At 37.4% G+C, this 17,752-nt stretch overlaps 1 long non-coding RNA gene across 1 annotated transcript; it reads right to left on the bottom strand.

Annotated features, from left to right (window-relative positions):
• Nucleotides 1–5,764: 5,764 nt before the first annotated feature.
• LOC106041230 (uncharacterized) lies at nt 5,765–16,058 on the bottom strand. The gene is made up of 4 exons (XR_001210380.3): nt 14,237–16,058; nt 13,853–13,968; nt 6,287–6,365; nt 5,765–5,881 (listed from the first exon to the last, which is right to left on the bottom strand). It is a non-coding gene; the product is annotated as an uncharacterized lncRNA (long non-coding RNA).
• Between the last annotated feature and the right edge of the window lie 1,694 nt (nt 16,059–17,752).

Below are 17,752 nucleotides of genomic sequence, written 5' to 3'. Positions count from 1 at the left end.
AAAAAAAATGAGGTAACCGTGGTGAATCTGATACAGCGAATTGTTCAGCAAACTTAGTCCAACCAATATATTGTGATTGAGAACAAGCATGAAAATGAAAGAATAAGGTGTCTGTGACTTCTAAACATAGACACAGCAATTCATTATGACTGTATTGCAGGAAGCTGAAAGGAATATATATAAAGTGGTGATAAAGTAATTCCTTTCTTCAGAAGTGCATTGAAAATCACCTATTTCTAAGGTGCGTTATCAAACGGGTTCTTCATCCATCTCAGCAAAGCATACATTCTCATTCGTTCATGCATTTTTTGTGTTTCCTGATTCAAGTTCCATGTAGAATCTTTTTTGTTTCCTACTCTGCTCCGTCAGTTCTCTGCTTCCCACAGAAATGATTTTGGATGTAAGGGGAGATGTGTAGGACATTTTCCTGTGCCTTCAAATGCGAATACTTAACTTTCGATCCAAAGAATCATAGAATCACAGAATTGCTCAGGTTGGTAGGGACCTCATCCAGTTCCAACCTGTGCCATAGGCAGGGATGCCACCCACTAGATCAGGTTGGCCAAGGCCCCATCCAGCCTGGCCTTGAATACCTCCAGGGAGGGGGCATCCACAAACTCTCTGGGCAAACTGTTCCAGTGCTTCAGTGAATAATTTCTTCCTACTGTCTAATCTAAATCTATCCTCTTTTAGTTTAAGACTGCTCCCCCTTGTCCTACCATTATCTACCTGAGTAAAGAGTCCTTCTCCATCCTTTTTATAAGATCCTTTTAAGTACTGAAAAGCCACAATGAGGTCTCCCTGGAGCCATCTCTTCTCCAGGCTGAACATCCCCAGCTCTCTGTCTTTCTTCCTTGGAGAGGTGCATGTAGTAGAAGCATGTAGTTGTTTTACATGCTTGCATAAATTGATCTCCCAGTGTCAATCTATGTAATGCCTGTCTAAATTTCTGCCATACTTATATAAAAGTATCTTTTGCTTATTGAGGTAGGTTTTTACCCAGGTAGCATATCCATTGACCCTGTTTATGGCTGTATGGGGAACTGGACTATTTGCCTCTCACCAGGTACTGCCTGATGCTGAAATTATGTATTTCTGATAATAACCAAAGCAAGGTGATTAACCTCATTCCAGTGCTATGACCACCCCTCTTCTCTGTGCACTGTTCTTTTAATCCTGTTGTTGATCTTTCATCATCCTTCACACCATATTCAGAAATGTTGTCCGTGCCACATGGGATGCAGAGAGATTCTAAACTCTGCCCTTTACAATGCGGAGAGCTGTAAGGAAAAGGGCAACAGGAGTAGAATGAACATTTTGCAGTTGTCTGTCGTTAATTATATGCACTTGTGCTTAAGATTTTATTCTTCTGTTGCTTAAACAAGCTGTGGCTCTTCTGGATATACATTATTTATATATATCACCCGTCACATGGTTAGGAACCAGTATTTAGCTGACTTTGCTCTGTTCATTTAGCTGTTGTGAAAGTGAATGGCAGATGTGCAGTCACAATTGCTGTGTGCGAACAGAGCTGCTCTCTCAGGAGAGGGAAAGTACCGTGTTACAAAAAGCCCACCACCCTCAGCAGTGAGAGCCTTCACACTGACTTTAATGGCATTAATCAGGCCCGGTGCCAGTGATTGTTTACGTATATATTTATATTTAAGCAGTAAACACCACAAGTATTCATTAAGCTCAACAGCAAAAGTGGTTGACCTCTTAGTATCAAAAACAGTCGCATGCAAATAGTAAATTAAATCAGGCATTAATCAAACCTGTAAAATAGCCTATTTAATCCTTTCAGGAACAACACACCCTCAACCTTCCCCAAACCCTTGTCAAACAAATGTGTTTTGCAGCGTATCTGGAAGGTCATCAAGTCCTGAGCTATTTCAGGAGCAGGTTCCAGATGGTCTCTAACATGCTGAATAATGTATGGCGATATGGGAGTGGGGAGAGAGGGGCTCAAAGGAGATATTATACTGATATGAGTAAAACCACGTGTTTTATATCCATATGTAACAAGCTAAATGTTACAGTAAAAAAACTTGCATCCTTTGTTTCAAGTGACAAAAATGACTTGTTTTGAGAATCTTTCCTGACAATATTGATTTTCAAATTTCATGCAATAACACTCTACACTCTGCAAAACCTTTAGCTTTTATTTTGACTGATTTTGTCTTGATTACAGGAGTACTAGCATTTTAATTGTATTAATTGTGCTATTCATTGCTTCATTCACTGTTCGTTCCATGAACACTGATCTTTTGTCTTGTCTTTCTTAGTATGTTACCGAATGCTACTGGCACTGAAAATCTATTCATTAATATAGATAATATTATTGCATTGTGTAAATCAAATGTATATGTTTAGAGCTGTTTTGCCTTAATTTGTTTTAAATGCACAGGACAAAGACGCTAAATGTTTTTTCAGCAAAATATGAAGAACTCCAGCTCTCTGTATTCCTCAAAGTGCATCCCCACCTTGAATGAGTTTGTTCTGAGGCTACCTGTCTGCCCAAATTATGTGTTATAGGGAAAGCCACTGACTAGATATTATGCTAAGAACAAAAGCAGACAAACTGAGGCAGTTTTTCCCCTAGGTCAGGGCTGAAAATGAAGTTCTTTAAGCAACGATCCTTTTCAGCATTAGAGCTCTGAGGAATAACGTTACATTCTGGCCAGTGCTTTTACAAAAAATGAAGGACATATGGTAAATATACCGTATTTTTTTTTTTTCTGTCTTCATTTCTGCATGCAGGAAGAGACAGATGAAACTGTACTGATATCAGTCATAATATAAAAATGAAACATAATGAAATACTCTGTAATGATGTTAAAAAATAATAAGGATGTTAATTATGTAATAGAATTAAAAGCTCCTTTTCCCATTACCACCTTGTGAATTCCCTTATGGCTGTAGCTGTAAATCCATGATATTGGTTGAATTCTGTTCAAGTATACAGAGACCAAGGATATGGATGAAATTGCACATAGATTAATCCGTACATTGTTTTTGTCCTAAGATAATAATATTTCACAACACTTTGATTCTTATGGTTTTCATTTCATTCTTACGGTTTTCAGAATAACTATTTGAAGTGAATTGTTGGCCTTAGACAGATTCCTAGAGGAGAGACTGACGTGCATGTCACAAAAGAAATTGTTATAGGCATGGCTAGTGACAGTGCTTGGTGTAGACAAATAAGTAAGTTGACATAAAGCCTACAACTCACTTACTGGAATAAAGAAGTCTCCTCTAAAACAAGACTGAAGGCATGTCCTATGACACCTCGAGTTTGAATAATACAGCAATGGTATAAAATTGACAATAATATCGGTGATGCAGTAAGAGAAAAAATTAATTCTCTAATCCTTACCTTTCACTGTATTAAAAAAAAAAGTAAATTTCCTGCACAATCGACGTTTAATATTTGAATTTTTATTATTGTTTATACATAACTAAAATTAGATTTCCAGTTTGAGTCTGTGGCTCCTAACTGATGCAGAACATTTCTGAACTCTCCATTAGAGTTGTCTCCTCCAAATCTGTCACCGTTCATGAGCTCCGGAGTACATTGATACTGTTTAGCCAATCAATTTATGCAAAAGAATACGCTAAACCATTTACAACAGCAAATTATCTTCTGGAAAGTTTTAGATCAATAAAGTCAATGGGCTATTGACAAAATGTTACTCAGAAGACAAGTAAATAGAAAACTAAAATAAAAACCATTGTCAAATACCTCTTTTTGCTATAACATAAAATAATTCTCAGGCTTAACTTTGGCTGGACTGCACTTAAAGGTGACTGAAGAAAACTATCTGACAATTCTGCAAGATTATGTCCTTCAAAGCAAAATCTAATGAAAGAGCAAGGAAATGATGAGTTTCCCACTGATGGCTAGCTATAGGTAGCCTTATGGGAATTTATGGGAGTGAATGAAAACTGCAAAAATTATTTGCATTATTGTCATGATTAAGGGGCATGTGAATTTGAAAGTAGGCAGTAGTATGGACAGATAAGTCTTTAATGATCATACACATCCCAAAGTCTCAAAAGAAGTAGAATATGTAGAAGGAATTCAAAAGACTTGCAGAAGTGGAAAATTAAGTCATTAGGCTTGATCTTTTCTGTGTGACAAAACCTAGTGATTTCCACAGGGTTTTGTCCCTTCCTCTGGGGATCATTCCAACTGGCAGATCTAACCTTCTTCTTTCTATATTGAGTAATCTGTTCCAAATATTCAATTCTAAATAAGCAACACATGTAAACAAAATGAGTAGCATAGCAACATGCAATATGCAATAAGACTAATAAGAAAGTAACGATTATATGCTTTCTTGGTGCTTCTGCGTGATTATTGCGATTTTGAGTCAATCAGGACAATTCTAAGTTTTTAAATAGCTGAACTCAGTGAGGCCTCAATGTGTCGTCAGAAAGTAAAGTTCTCTTGTTGAAGTCTGGTTACTTGCGGTGTCAAAGGACAGTGTAACTCAGTGTTTCCAAGAACACGAATATGTGTTCTACTTCTGCATAGGATAGTGTTAATTCATCACCCTCTGCTGTAGGGATTTTGATGCATATACCTGATTCGAAAGTTATTACAAATTTTTAATTGCTCCCTTTTTACAGTAGGAATTCTTCAGAAGAGGAGGAAGAGGAACTACTGATATTACACATAAAAGTTCTAATTTAAAAGACAGATGCTTAGTAAAAAAGAAACAAACAAATCATTAATTCAAGCCATTTGATTGTTTCTGTCTAAAACCAGATACTGAAATAATATGGTAGTCAACTAAAAGCAACTCAGATGAACTTTGCAAAAGTACATCTGCTCTTGAGTTACTTGTCCCTGTAGCTTCCTGCCTGCAGTGAATGCTGTTCTTCAGAGTTTAAAGTTTCTGCTGTTCTTTTTCGAAGATTAAACAATCATATATGAGGAATTAAATGATAGACTTAAGAAAAGAATTTGCATCTGGTATATGTTTCGTGTCTTTCCTACTGAGATTTTTAAATTATTATTTATTTTTTTCTATTCCAAGGCTGAATTTCTGATAAACAAACGCTTTATCCTTCTGGGTCAGGTATTTAAAAAGCACTTTAAATCTTAATGTAGAAATCCTCTGTGTATTTCTTCTTTGGAATATTTATGTATTTCCCTGCACATATTAGCTTATCTATGGACAACTAGAAGAAACAATGGGACTTTCTGTGTCACTTATACAATATACTAAAATTTAACAGTCAGTCAGATTTAACAACAATAACAGTTTCATTATGGGGAACAATGGAAATTAAAGTCTACCTAAGGTAATAGACAATCTAGCCTTACTTGAACTCTGTTGGAGCTTCGCTGTTAAATTTGGCAAAACCAGACTTTGTAGGCTTAAGTATATGGGTTTTTTTGTTTGTTTGTTTGTTTTAACCTTAAAATCTTCAATAGATTTGCATCTGTCAAATTTGGTTTATTTGCAATTTCCTAACTTTGCATGCCTACAAATATTGGTGGAGAGTGGGATTTCAGTACACTTAAAATTTTACAAACAGTTGAATGAGAAATCTTCTTCTTTAATAAAAAAAGAAGCTCAAAGATCAATATTAAGTCAAAAGACTACTCCCCAACACTGCACAAGAGAATTGTGATGGATTAACTGAGTGCATAACCAATATTGTTTTACTGCATTAGCCCTTATTTCCTCTTCAAAGTGATTGATTGAGCCTCAGTCAAGACACTGTCCACAGCAAATATTAAGCAAACTTACCCAGACACTATCAATCACTGTTATCAAAGGATCACCCCATTTGGTGCAAAAAATGCAGAGGGACTATGTGCTCTTCACTGTGTTCATCCAGGTTTTGATCCAGAGAAGTGGTTTTTCTTAAAAGCAGAGAAATAAAAAATTGTCTTTGTAAAACTATTTTTTTGCTTCAGTGTATACCTTCAGGCTGGTCAGCCTTAACGTAGAGGTATAATTCACTTACATTTCAACTTGTTAGGTATTTTAAAAATCGTCTGATTCAAAAAGAATGCAGGGAAGGCCTCATAAGCTACCTGGAGCATTCAGAGAATCACCTGATAGCAAGAAAGATCGTTTGTCTGTAGATGACCACCTCAGTGGTTTCAGCCACCGTCGATTACCACGTGTAATAACCTTTCTCTGAGGACTGCATTTCTGTTACGGTTGTTTTGCTGGTTCTTCACTTAATAACTGTCTCAGCACCTATAAATATTATTTATACATAATGAAAAGGTCTTATACATAGTGGGCAAATGTGATCTTACCTTGTCAAGGGCGTGGAAGTTGCCATTTTTCTTTGCAAGTGATGGAACTGAGCTTCGTGCCGCTCGGTGTTAAAGCAGGCTGTAAGTGAGATGTTAGTGGGTTCCTATTCACATAGGTCTCTGTCCACAAACCCTGTGCCCTAGAAGGGACTGACAGCTAACTGAGATAGCAGTTAGGAAGTTAGTAGTCAACTACAGTACAAATTCATGGAGGTAGAATTGCTACGTGGCCCAGAATTTCCCCACCATACAGCAGTATATGCTTATGAACTTCCTCCACTGGTCTGAAAGCTCTAAAACAGTGATATCAGACACGTTACCCTGACGGAATTCTCCCATGAATCACTGCATCATCTCTGTGGACACTACATACCATCAGCATGCTAAAAAGCAGGTTAATTGGGTTTTCTCAGTTTAACATCAGTGCAAGCACACCCTTCTTTTACGACCACTGCTGGTCACTCAAGACAGCACTACCAAGTTTGTTGGCAGCTTTCACTTTTTTTGAAGATAAGCTATCAAGATCATCTCTTGAGAACAACCTCTACTTTTCTGGCAAAGGGATTCCTCCACTCCAGTTGATATTCTGGCTGGAAATAAGAATTTTCCCCACTATTATGATGCAACATTTAACCCCACATGCATTTATACAGGTTTCAATTGCTTTCCATCTGTATTACTCATTAGAGAGATTGTCTAGAGTCTAATGTTCCATCAACCGCTAATAGTTTTGGTTAGTTGGATTTTATAGCATCGGCAAAGTAAGACAACTTCTCACAAATCAGACAAGAACACAAATGCTTGTCCTGTTTACATCCAAGAGAGCATCTGCAACAGACTTTAATTGTTTCAGAGCATGCAGTGGGAGTGCCTTCAAATTAATTTAAATTGCAAGCTTGGTCAACTAAAATGCTTTTAATTGTCCATTGGCAGCCATTCAACCCAATTTTAACACTCTGATTATAGTGCATATCTGCTTTGGTGTGTGTGTGTTAATAATACATAGACATCTCCATCCAAAAAACTTTATCTGAATGCATGTGGCATCATGTATCAGATTCCTTAAAAAAAAATGAATCATAGAATATATATTACCCAAGATCTACCTACTAAGCAAATAGTTTCCCTTTTGTCTGTTTTCATTTTTTTTCCTTCACTATAAAATGGAAGAGGAATGAGGGAAGTGGAACAAGTGCAGTTAAACTGCTCCGCTCCTCTCCCACTTTCACTTCTCTGGCTCCTCCCCACATCCGTGCTTCCACGCTTTCTCCAGACCAGCAGACAAGCGCTCACAGAAGATGTATGATGTCTTCTTCCCCATTCCCCTCTCCGAGAACTTTTCCCCTTTATCTTGTTAGCAGGAGAGCTGATATAGGAGGAAATGAAAAGCAGCAAAAAGTGTCTGCCCATAGAATATTTCACTGGCCATCTCAGGATGTTTTTGCTTTCTATCATGTAAGTCCCGGAGAATCAAGTTTGAAAAGTTTATGGTGAAAGTATATTTTTGACATATTGTCCAATTTGGGCTGATCACAATTCTACAGTACTTTAACTCTAGGCCACTCCACTTTTTTTGTCTGAGCTTTTTTCATGGCACCTCTGTTGAAATTCTTCTGGTTTATGAAGAAGCTTTGGAATTCATGTTTTGTTTTTTTTATACCTCATCGTTTGAAAAATTCAAGCTAACAATGAAAGTTGCCTTTCTGCATTACTGATCCAGATATAGCAACACGTATTAAATGATTTATGTAATTAAGAGATTTCTTATTAACCTCATTGAGGTCCTTCAAGTTCGTCAGTATTTTTTTTCTTTTATGTGCTGTCTATGTGAAATATATACTCTGCAGTATTGCAGAGTTGTCATTATGATTTGTCAAAGTGACTGGCTCTAGCATTTGATTAATATAGTATTTATGGAGTCATCTTTTCCATTGGAGTACAGAATTTTGCTTTTCTGGAGTTTTGGCTGCTATTTCTTTTATATACATTATTTCTTCTTGTATTGTATTCAGTGTATTCCTGTTCATATCTTACAGGATAATGTTATCTGAAGAGCAACATAATCCCATAAATTACATTTAGAGAAGTTTTCTACAGATAGTGTGCTTTAATCATCTCCATCAAAATATTATTAATATTATTATTATTGTAACCATTAACAGTTAATACTGAAATGAAACAGTTACAGCAATTTTTTCCCATTAATTAACGCAAATTATTATTATTTTTTCACTGAATGCTTTCCGAAGTTTGGCTAAATTCAAAATCATTTTCTTAAAACTATTTGGATAAATCAATAATGAATTAATTTAAGAGTAAAAGTCATATAATTGTTCACTGAATTACATACATATTGAGAACCCACATCCAACCTTTATTTGATAAAAATTTAAGGTCACTGAAAATACATTGACTATAGCTTCTACATTGTTGTGGTGTACTGTACTATGGCACTATATGAACTGTTTGCAGTAGTGATTTGTCCAACTATTTGTATAACTGTTAACTAAGATTGTGCACAAACAGATTATCGGTAATTTTTTCTTCCCTGTCAAGAGTTTTCTCAAAATAGTCAAACACTGAATTATACCAACAATAAGAAAAACAGACTTGAGAATCAACATAATAAAATCCATGAGACTGCACATATCTGTGCTGGCTGCTTTTGGGGCTCTGAAGAATGTTATAGCTTGGTTAGTTTGCTTTTTTTTTGGCGCTGATTTAGTGGTCTTGGATGAAGCCTAGCAAGTCATGTAAGTTGCAAAATTTTTCTAAATATTCAGAAAGTTTTTTTGAAGTGTTTTTAATGAAGATATTTTTTAAAAGTCCAGAAATATGCTTTGCTAATTTCCTTTATTTAATAGAGTAAACCAAAGTAAACCATTGGAGACTTCATTGTCCTTCAAGAGAATGTTCTCGTCAGCCAGAGATTAGGTCATGTTGATAACCTGATTTGTGGACCAAATTGGTTTGATATCTGATAGTACTTCCCCAGAGTTTTGGGTTAAAAATAACGAAATAGTAAAAGAAAGAAAATCCCCCAAAGGGATTTTGCATCTCAGTGGATGTTTTTCCCTTGAAGAAAATGATGTTTCATTTTATAATTGAAATACATTATGCCTTTGAACTTTCAATAGCAAAAGCTATTAAGGGTATCACATTTCATTTATTGTATTACATTTTACATACAGACCATATATTTTTTATTCTGCTTCTGTCTTGAGAGCTTGCTGTTAGTGGAATGAAACCAATCAAGAACCTAGAATAAGAATTAAAATTTAGGCCCTAATTCATCTTGCCTTATAGCTCCTTTGCTTGAAAAAGTACAAAGGACAAATAAAGTAAATGTGAGGACCATCCAGAGAATACCATTACTGCTCAGTGCTAAAATTCTGCCAGGTCCACCTAAGAGCACCTTAATGTATAAAGGACATGCTCCGTGGTGGCTAACAATAGAAGGAAGTACATTAGCAATATGCCAGAGCAAGGCAGGAGAAAGAACGGTCAAAATAAATGGTTTCATAGAGAAACTGTATTCTTCTGTGAATTGATGAGTGAGTGAATTGATGGCGAAGGTCAGATCCATGCAAATTAGCCTGCATTTAAACTAACAGTGGTGAATTTTCTAACTCTCTCAAAAAAAAGTGATGAAAGTAGATGGAAGGAGATGTGGTATCAGGGCATTGGACAGAAGCATCTGTCTCTAAAGAAGAGATCTGAGCAGAAGTGTGCTGGGGTGACTTGACCCCCATCTGGCATCTAAGCCCCTACCCAGCTGCTTGTTCGCTCTGTGCAGAGAAACGGGGGAGAGAAATGGACAGGCAAAAGCAAAAAGCAAAAAAACAAAAGCAAAAACAAAAATAAAAAACAACCAAACAGAAAAACAAATAACAAACAACCAAAACCAAAACCAAAAACAAACAAAAAGCACACAAGCATGATGGGCAAATAAAGACAGTTTAGTAAGTTCAGCAAAGTGGCACTTTCAGGCAAACCAAAATAAGAAGTTCATTCACTGCTTTCCATTGGCAGTCAGATGTTTAGCCATTTCCAGGAAAGCAGGGCTTCATCCTGTGTGAATGTTACTTGGGAAGACAAATGCAGTAACTCGAATGCCCCCACTTTGTCCTTCTTTCGCTCAGTGCCATGGCTGAGCACGGCGCCCTGAGGTCTGGCAGATCCCTGGGGCTGGTGGGGTGAGACCCTGGCTGTGTGCCCCCAGCTCCTTGGGTACCTCTGTCCTGGGTGCTGAGGGGGCAAAGTGGGAAATAGAGGCCTTGATGCTGTGCTAGCACTGTTCAACAACAGCTAAAACATCAGTGTGTTATGAACACTGTTGGTAACAAATCACAAACATAGTACCAAACGAGCTGCTGTGAAGAAAACTAACTCCAATCCAGTTATACCCAGTATACCTTGGAAATGAATTATTGTGTTTTTTTTTTTTTTTTGTTTGTTTGTTTGTTTCAGAAGAGAATTTGTCAGAATTAATCACTAGTGTTTGGGATTTACCTGGTAATGTTCTGGCAGTGGGGGAGCTGCAGGGGTGGCCTCTGCGCCAAGAGGCTAGGGCTGTCCATGCTGGGAAGAGCTGGGTCCAGCCAGCTCCCCAGTGGACCCACTGCAGGACTCTGCAACGATGGTGGGACCCTTGAGAAATGGTGGTTAACAACGTGCAAAATGCAGACCAACAGTGAGAGGTGAGGGAAAAAGTGTGAGAAACAGCCCAAGGTTAGAGGAGGAGGAGGCGCTCCAGGCACCGGGGCCTAGATTCCTGTGAAGCCTGTGGGGAAACCATGGTGGAGGTGGTTGGGCCCTGCAGCCCACTGAGAGGACCTGCCTGGGGAGGGAAGAGTGTGATGTGAAGTACCAGCGGAGAGGAATGGATGGGAACTGACCACGACCCCCATTCCCTGTGCCCTGCCATACTCTGGAGGGAGAAGGTGGAGGAGTCAAGAATGGAGGAGTGGAATAAGCCTGGGGAAAAAAAGAAAAGGATGGGGTGAGATTTTATTTTTCGTCTTTGTTTCTCACCATCCATTTTTAGTTGTTAATAAATCAATTTTCCCCAAGTGAGTCTGTTTCACCCATGATGGCAATTGGTAAGTGTCCTTAAAACCTGTCCTTATCTCCACCCTGTGAGCTTTTTCACTTTGTTCTGTACCCTTGTCCTGTTGAGGAGGGGCAGTGAGAGAGCGGCAGGGTGGGCGGCCGACAGCTGGCCAGGTGTAATTCACCTGGAGACATCTGCTTCTGTAACAAGGCTACATGTATGTTTTCACAATTCTTTGGTGCCCGGCCTTGCTTTACAATTTTTAGTTTTGCTTCGTGTAAATCAGACAAAAAACAAACAACACAAAACCACCCACAATATAATCTTAAGCTACAGTCAGAGCTCAGCGTAGTTTAGCAAAATGATTTTCCACGAAAAGTATTCATTGGTTTTTAACATTCAGATATTTTCTTTGTTGTTAATGGGTTCATCATTCTGTCAAAACAAAGACTGAAGAGATATATAAGTTGATATTCACCTTTTTAGAGGAGGTATCTTTTCTGAGTACAGGAGAATTCAGGGCCAAATGATGAAACTCAAAAGTTCAGCAAGGGCTGCTGTGTTTTTGAACCCCAAGGACGGTTCTGCATCCCTGGAGCTAGCTTGATCTTCGGAAATCTGTGCCTACCTTCTTGATCATCTTTTGAATTTATGAAGGAGACATTTTTCCACATACCAACCTGTTCTGGCCATTCTGAAGGTTTTTTTTGTTTTTTCCCTAGGAGATGTTTTTGCCATTTTCCTGTCAGGGAATCCAGCTCGGTAGGTTTCATTATAAAATTCATTTTTGCCATTTAATGGTGGGAGGACAGTAGGTGTGTTCACTATGTGGAACAGATGGCAAGTGTATTAGAGCAAGGCTGAATCTCAGGAACAGTCCTCTGAAGAGAATCTAAACCATAATGTCATTTAAGATCAGGATATATACTATATTTTAGTTCATGTATATCTTAGTAATATAGTGAATACTTTTCTAAGCTATTTTTGCTTTCACTTGACTGTAAGTCTTCTTTCTGTCTTCAACTGGGGAAATTACGGGAAATGGTGAAGTATTTTAAGCATTTCCACAAAGCTTTGATATACTTTTTTTTATTTCTTTCTGATTCACAGGCGTCCGTCTGCACTCTTAAAGCTTTGACATTTTTTTTTTTTTTCCCTTTTTAGTGGTCCTCTCTGCAAGGCAGGATGGGAACGATTCTTTTGGTGTTTGTACTCACGTGTCACGCGCTTCTCCGGACTCAGTTATTGCAGTCTCTCTCTTTCTCCCTCTTGATGTGCTGACATTCAGATGAATCACCAGTGACTTTTTATTTATTTATTTTTGTTGTTGTTGTTAGATTGATTTCATATGTGAAATTCATTCCAAATGCCTGTTCTGAATATATTTGTCTACCTTCAATTTGCCTGGCATATTGAACAAAATCCGATTAGATGTGTTTATAAAACGACTTATCTTCCAGGCCTGCAATTCAGCTGAAAGTGTGCAATGACTGGGAAATTTTGTAGCTTGCAAGCTTCAATTGCTGGAACATACTGAGTCATCAAATACATATTCCTTTGTAGATGCTAAGCAGGTTTCATCTTAATTGCACTATGCAGCGTAGTTGGGTAGTGTGGGGGTGTTAAAGTCAGCTAAGTCTAGAGTTATACCTAAACAGCCTTGTTTTCTCTTGTTTTCTCTAACAGACACTCTCAGGTATCTATTTAGATCTGTCTAACACACCATACCTGGGTTCAGACCCGTAAGGTATAACTTGCATTTGGATCTAGTGTGATAAAGTGTGAAATTCCCAGCACAAAACTCAACAATAAAATGCAAAATATTTGTGATACATTTCTATTTCAGGTTTTGTTCCTAAATCTGATATTTGTCTAGAAGCATGCTTCCCTCAAATTGGCTGTAAAAATTTGATTTCTCTATATAGGATTAATTAGTATGGCTTTTTGACTGTGTATAATTATGAGGGATCATTATAATTGTTGTTTTAGGCTTCTTTTCAATATTACCTTGAAAACCAGTTGTGATTGTATGCTGCAAACTAGAATGTTCACAGGCATTTATAGTATGCTCCAATAATAGAAAATAAAAATAGTTTAGTACTAGGAAAAGTGGTATGTGTTATGACAATAGCCACAACCAAATATCTGACAGGAGGAGCTGAATATTCTAGTGAATTCTCTTTACCATCAGAGTGGGAATGTAGCTCTACTGATAGATTTAAATTTCACTCGTCTTCTGTATCAGCTAGCAATGATATACTATTTCTAGATGAAAATAGTCATCAAAACACGTATTCCAGATTTAATCAGTAAAGTCTTACGTAATTTTAAAACTGTAAACACAGAGATTGTAATCTTGCAAAAATATCCTAACAATCCTAAAATTGTGTACAATGAGCTTTGCTAGTTCATTTCTGTGAAGGCACATGAGAGTAACAGAGATGGTATTTATTTCTATTTATTTCTTTATCTTGTGGGATAATTACACTTAAAGATTTGAAGACAATGCTCACTGTGTTACTGAGCAGGCAGCCTCTGCTGGCAGCGCCATGCTTGAGCCCTGCAGGCAACCCAGGCCCACCCTGCTGGTTGCTCACTCCTCCTGACCTATGTGTTGTGATAAGGACAGCTTAATAGGAAAAAAAGAAGGGGAAAAATAATAATAGTAAAAAAGAAATGAATACACAAACATGTGATGCCCAATGCGGCTGCTCCCCACCGGCCAACTGCTGGCCCAGGAAGCAGCGGACCCCATCCAGCTGTCCCAGTGCCATGGCGCCCCAAGGTCTGGCACGTCCCTGGGGACAGCGGGGCTCAACCGGCCTGTCTCTGTCCCCCCAGCTGCTTGGGCACCTCGTGTGTCGTTAAAAGTTAACTTAGTGGACATGTTGTGGTACCTCATCTGTTGACTGAGGCCTCCAAGTAGTGAGGATATAACACAAAGTCAGCGTGATTGTGATGAAAGCATCATGTCATCATCTGTCTTCCCTGTTTTGGGATAAAATCTTACTGATATCTCTAAATTTGTGGTAACATTCAAAAATATTTTCTTGAAATCTGAGTATGATTCCAACAAAAAGCTTATATCAAAACACAGCTCGGATGTGGCAAAATTCAGCCTTAGCTTTTATAGCCTGTCTTTAATCAGAATTTGAAACCCTTCAGAGGAAAGGCGCCATAAAATCAATTCTAGGTAATCTTGGATATGAGCTAATAGTCCATTAATCTAGTCAATAAAAGCATGAAAAATTCTGCTGCCCTTTAGGCCTATAAACTTCTAAGAATTTTATCAGTGAAAATGGGACAGAAGTCCTAGGATTACTGCAGGGGTTACTTACTCACACTTCCACTAGAGACTTTTGCTCTATTTTTGTTTATTTATTTATTTATTCTCATTTGAAATATATAACTCATTCATGGAACAATGCCAGCCAAAACTTGTTACTGGTTCCATATTATACAAGAATGAGCAGCAAGCCTACAACGTATGAACCATGGGGTGATCGGTGTTGAATACATATGTCAGGTGTTAAGGAACGCAATTCTTTGACCTGCATGGTACAAGTAAAAGTGGGGTCTGCTGCTGAGCAAACTGCTTAGGAGCTATGATGAATATATTTTGATATGGTCATGCCCTGGCTTCAATCTACTTTAATTCCTGTATGCAGAAGCCACTGGAGAATACTCAGAAATGGTTTCTTAACAAAAGCAAGCTTTCCATTGAGAAGTTCCAGTCATTAGTGCACAGCTCAAGCAGGCGGCTCCTTCTCTCTCCTGGTCTCTCAGGATCAGGTTCTTGTTCTCTGGACTGGCTGCTCAGACAATCCAAAGCATATATAGACAGCAAGACTTTTGTTACCTGTGATTTCTGGGAACTGCCAAAGAGATTCTACAGGATATTAGAGAAAACAGTTTTATTTTTCTCCTCTCCCTAGAGCCTTCCACCCTTTCAGCAACTTTTCTGTATGTAACAAAGTGCCGTTGCCTTTACAGAAATAGAATCTACTTGGCGTCAACAGCTTGGCTTTCTCCAGTCTCCTGAGATGAGCAAGAATATCCCTTTGCTCCTTATTTCCAGATGAGTTGTCCTATTGCATTGTTAAGTTTCAATTATATTTTCCCATATTATAAACTTTTTCATAGATGCGATGGTGGAAGCCAAGAAGATTATAAGGATTGTTTACATATAACACAGCCCAGCAGTCCTGATTCATTGAAATAGGTGGCAAAATTTCAGTGTTTGTCTTGCAAGACAAATATTGTTAGTTGTGCAAGCATAATTTTATTGAGCTAAGCAGAAGAAGATAATGAGAACTGAGTACCAGAATGATACTTCCCAGTATGGTTCTTCTTTCATTTTTGATGAACAACTGTTTTCCTCAAATGTATTCATTACTTAAAGATCTGATGTGAATAATTCTGTTTAATCATGCTTGCCATCTATATAATGCACTATAAAATCATTGGCTTTAATATTCAGAAATCCTAGAAGTATACTTAGTTTTGCTTATATTCAAAGGTCACATGCTATTTGAAACTTTTTAAAGGTTTTTCGAGAGGTACGTTATCGTAGTATGAACTAGTTTAATTTGAAAGGTTGAATGAAAATTCCAAATTTTAGAGCCTATAAAAAGCCCTATCTTATTTTTGGAAAATTTTAAAGGTAAGAAAATAAGGAACTGTGTGTAGTTTATAATGGCAAGTTCTTCTTCAGTAATGGTAAGATGATTGTTACTTCAAAATCACATAAGACAGCTAATAATATAAATAGTGTTTCAGCAGTTTATCAGGGAGTTCTACTATATAGCTTTTTTATTTTTATTTTTATTTTTCCTAAAATTCTAGGCTAAATCTTTGATACTTATGTTTTCTACCACAAGTTCTATTTGTGAGACATAACATATTTTGAATGCGTAAAGAACTCGGACCCCTTACTGAAGAAATTTGCTCTTAAGGAAATGAAAAAGTTACATTTTATGATGTTGTGAGTGTGGCCAGATCACACATACGACAAACATAAGGATGTATAACTAAAATACCAGGAAACTATTCAGGGAGTAATGTGGTGATACAGTTTATCCATAATTTAAAAACCTTTCTGGATATATTTTTTCATAAAATCTAACAGGACTGATGTTAACTGAAACAACAACAACAAAAACCAACATTTTCAGGATATTTCAGTATAATGTAGAAGGCTCTAGCTACAGGTATATTTTCTTTTGTTATGTTTTCCATTGACATTCACAATAAGTTGCTTTTTAAAGCAAATGCTAGTGAAACAGGACCTTACTTTCCTTCTTTCAGTATGAATACACTATGTGCTGGATCCATAAAGCACATAATTTTTTTCCCAGATTTTTCATACTATTTATTTATTTATTGCCTTGTTACTAAAGGTGAAGTTACTGTAGTGATGCCAAAATAGGATGTGGTCACCTTCCTGGAAGATAAGAACAGATTTTATCTGTTGCCACTGAGTTTGCTGATTCTGGTGGAACATAATTTTCGAGGTACCTGGCTGTTGCTCTTCTGACCAGTTAAGGACAAGCTCACCAGGTCCCTTCACCGAAGTGGCTGTACTGCTCATAATGCTCCAGATGCTGGTCTCGTGATCATCTCTTCTGGTACTTTGCTTCTCCTCCTTTGTCATGTTGTATAAACAAAGATTTACACTGACAATGAGAATGAAATTGAGTTCTGCTGGATTTTTGCAAATCAAAGCAGTCACTTCACAGCCCTGAGAGTAAAGCTCAGCAAATAATTGCATATAAACTGTGTGACCTACAGATTTAGAGTGCATTTGTGCATAGTACTGCTATCTGATTCTGTTATGGTGTCAGAAGATGTTTCTGAAGGATTTCTAACATAGGAATTTCTGCAAGCAGTAAGTTGTGCTCACTATAATATCAGTCTTAATTCTGCTTCACTTTACTGATGTGCTCAGGTTGGTATGTTTAAGATTAATGAGGCATTAGCCCTCAATCAAGGAACTACTTGAGACTATAGTTGCATTAATTAATAAATTAATATCATTTGACCTTTGTATTTGGGTGGAAAGATTTATAGCTTTTTTTTTTTTTTTCTTTCCTATGAGCAATGTCATGAAATTGAATTGATAGTTGCAGTATTGCTCTTGGTATGGCCTATCAATTAATGGAAGTTAAATTCTGTCCTTGCATGCAGTTTTGAAAACACATCTGTTCAGTAATGTAGCAATTGACACAGTAAATACTTTCAATAATGGTGTATATGTCTGAAAAAGTAAGATGATAAGTTAACTGTATTACAAATGGCCTTTAACTGCTGGTGTGGGGAGGAACCACCAGTTCCCAGGCTCTCCTTGCCTTTCCCTCTCTGTCATCTTTCCTCCCCTGATGAAGGACAGGTATTTAACACGAATGAAAAGGAAG

Source organism: Anser cygnoides, chromosome 15 (genome assembly GCF_040182565.1).
Source record: "Anser cygnoides isolate HZ-2024a breed goose chromosome 15, Taihu_goose_T2T_genome, whole genome shotgun sequence".
In the NCBI taxonomy this organism is placed as follows: domain Eukaryota; kingdom Metazoa; phylum Chordata; class Aves; order Anseriformes; family Anatidae; genus Anser; species Anser cygnoides.
This window is presented reverse-complemented; position numbering and strand designations above follow the sequence as displayed.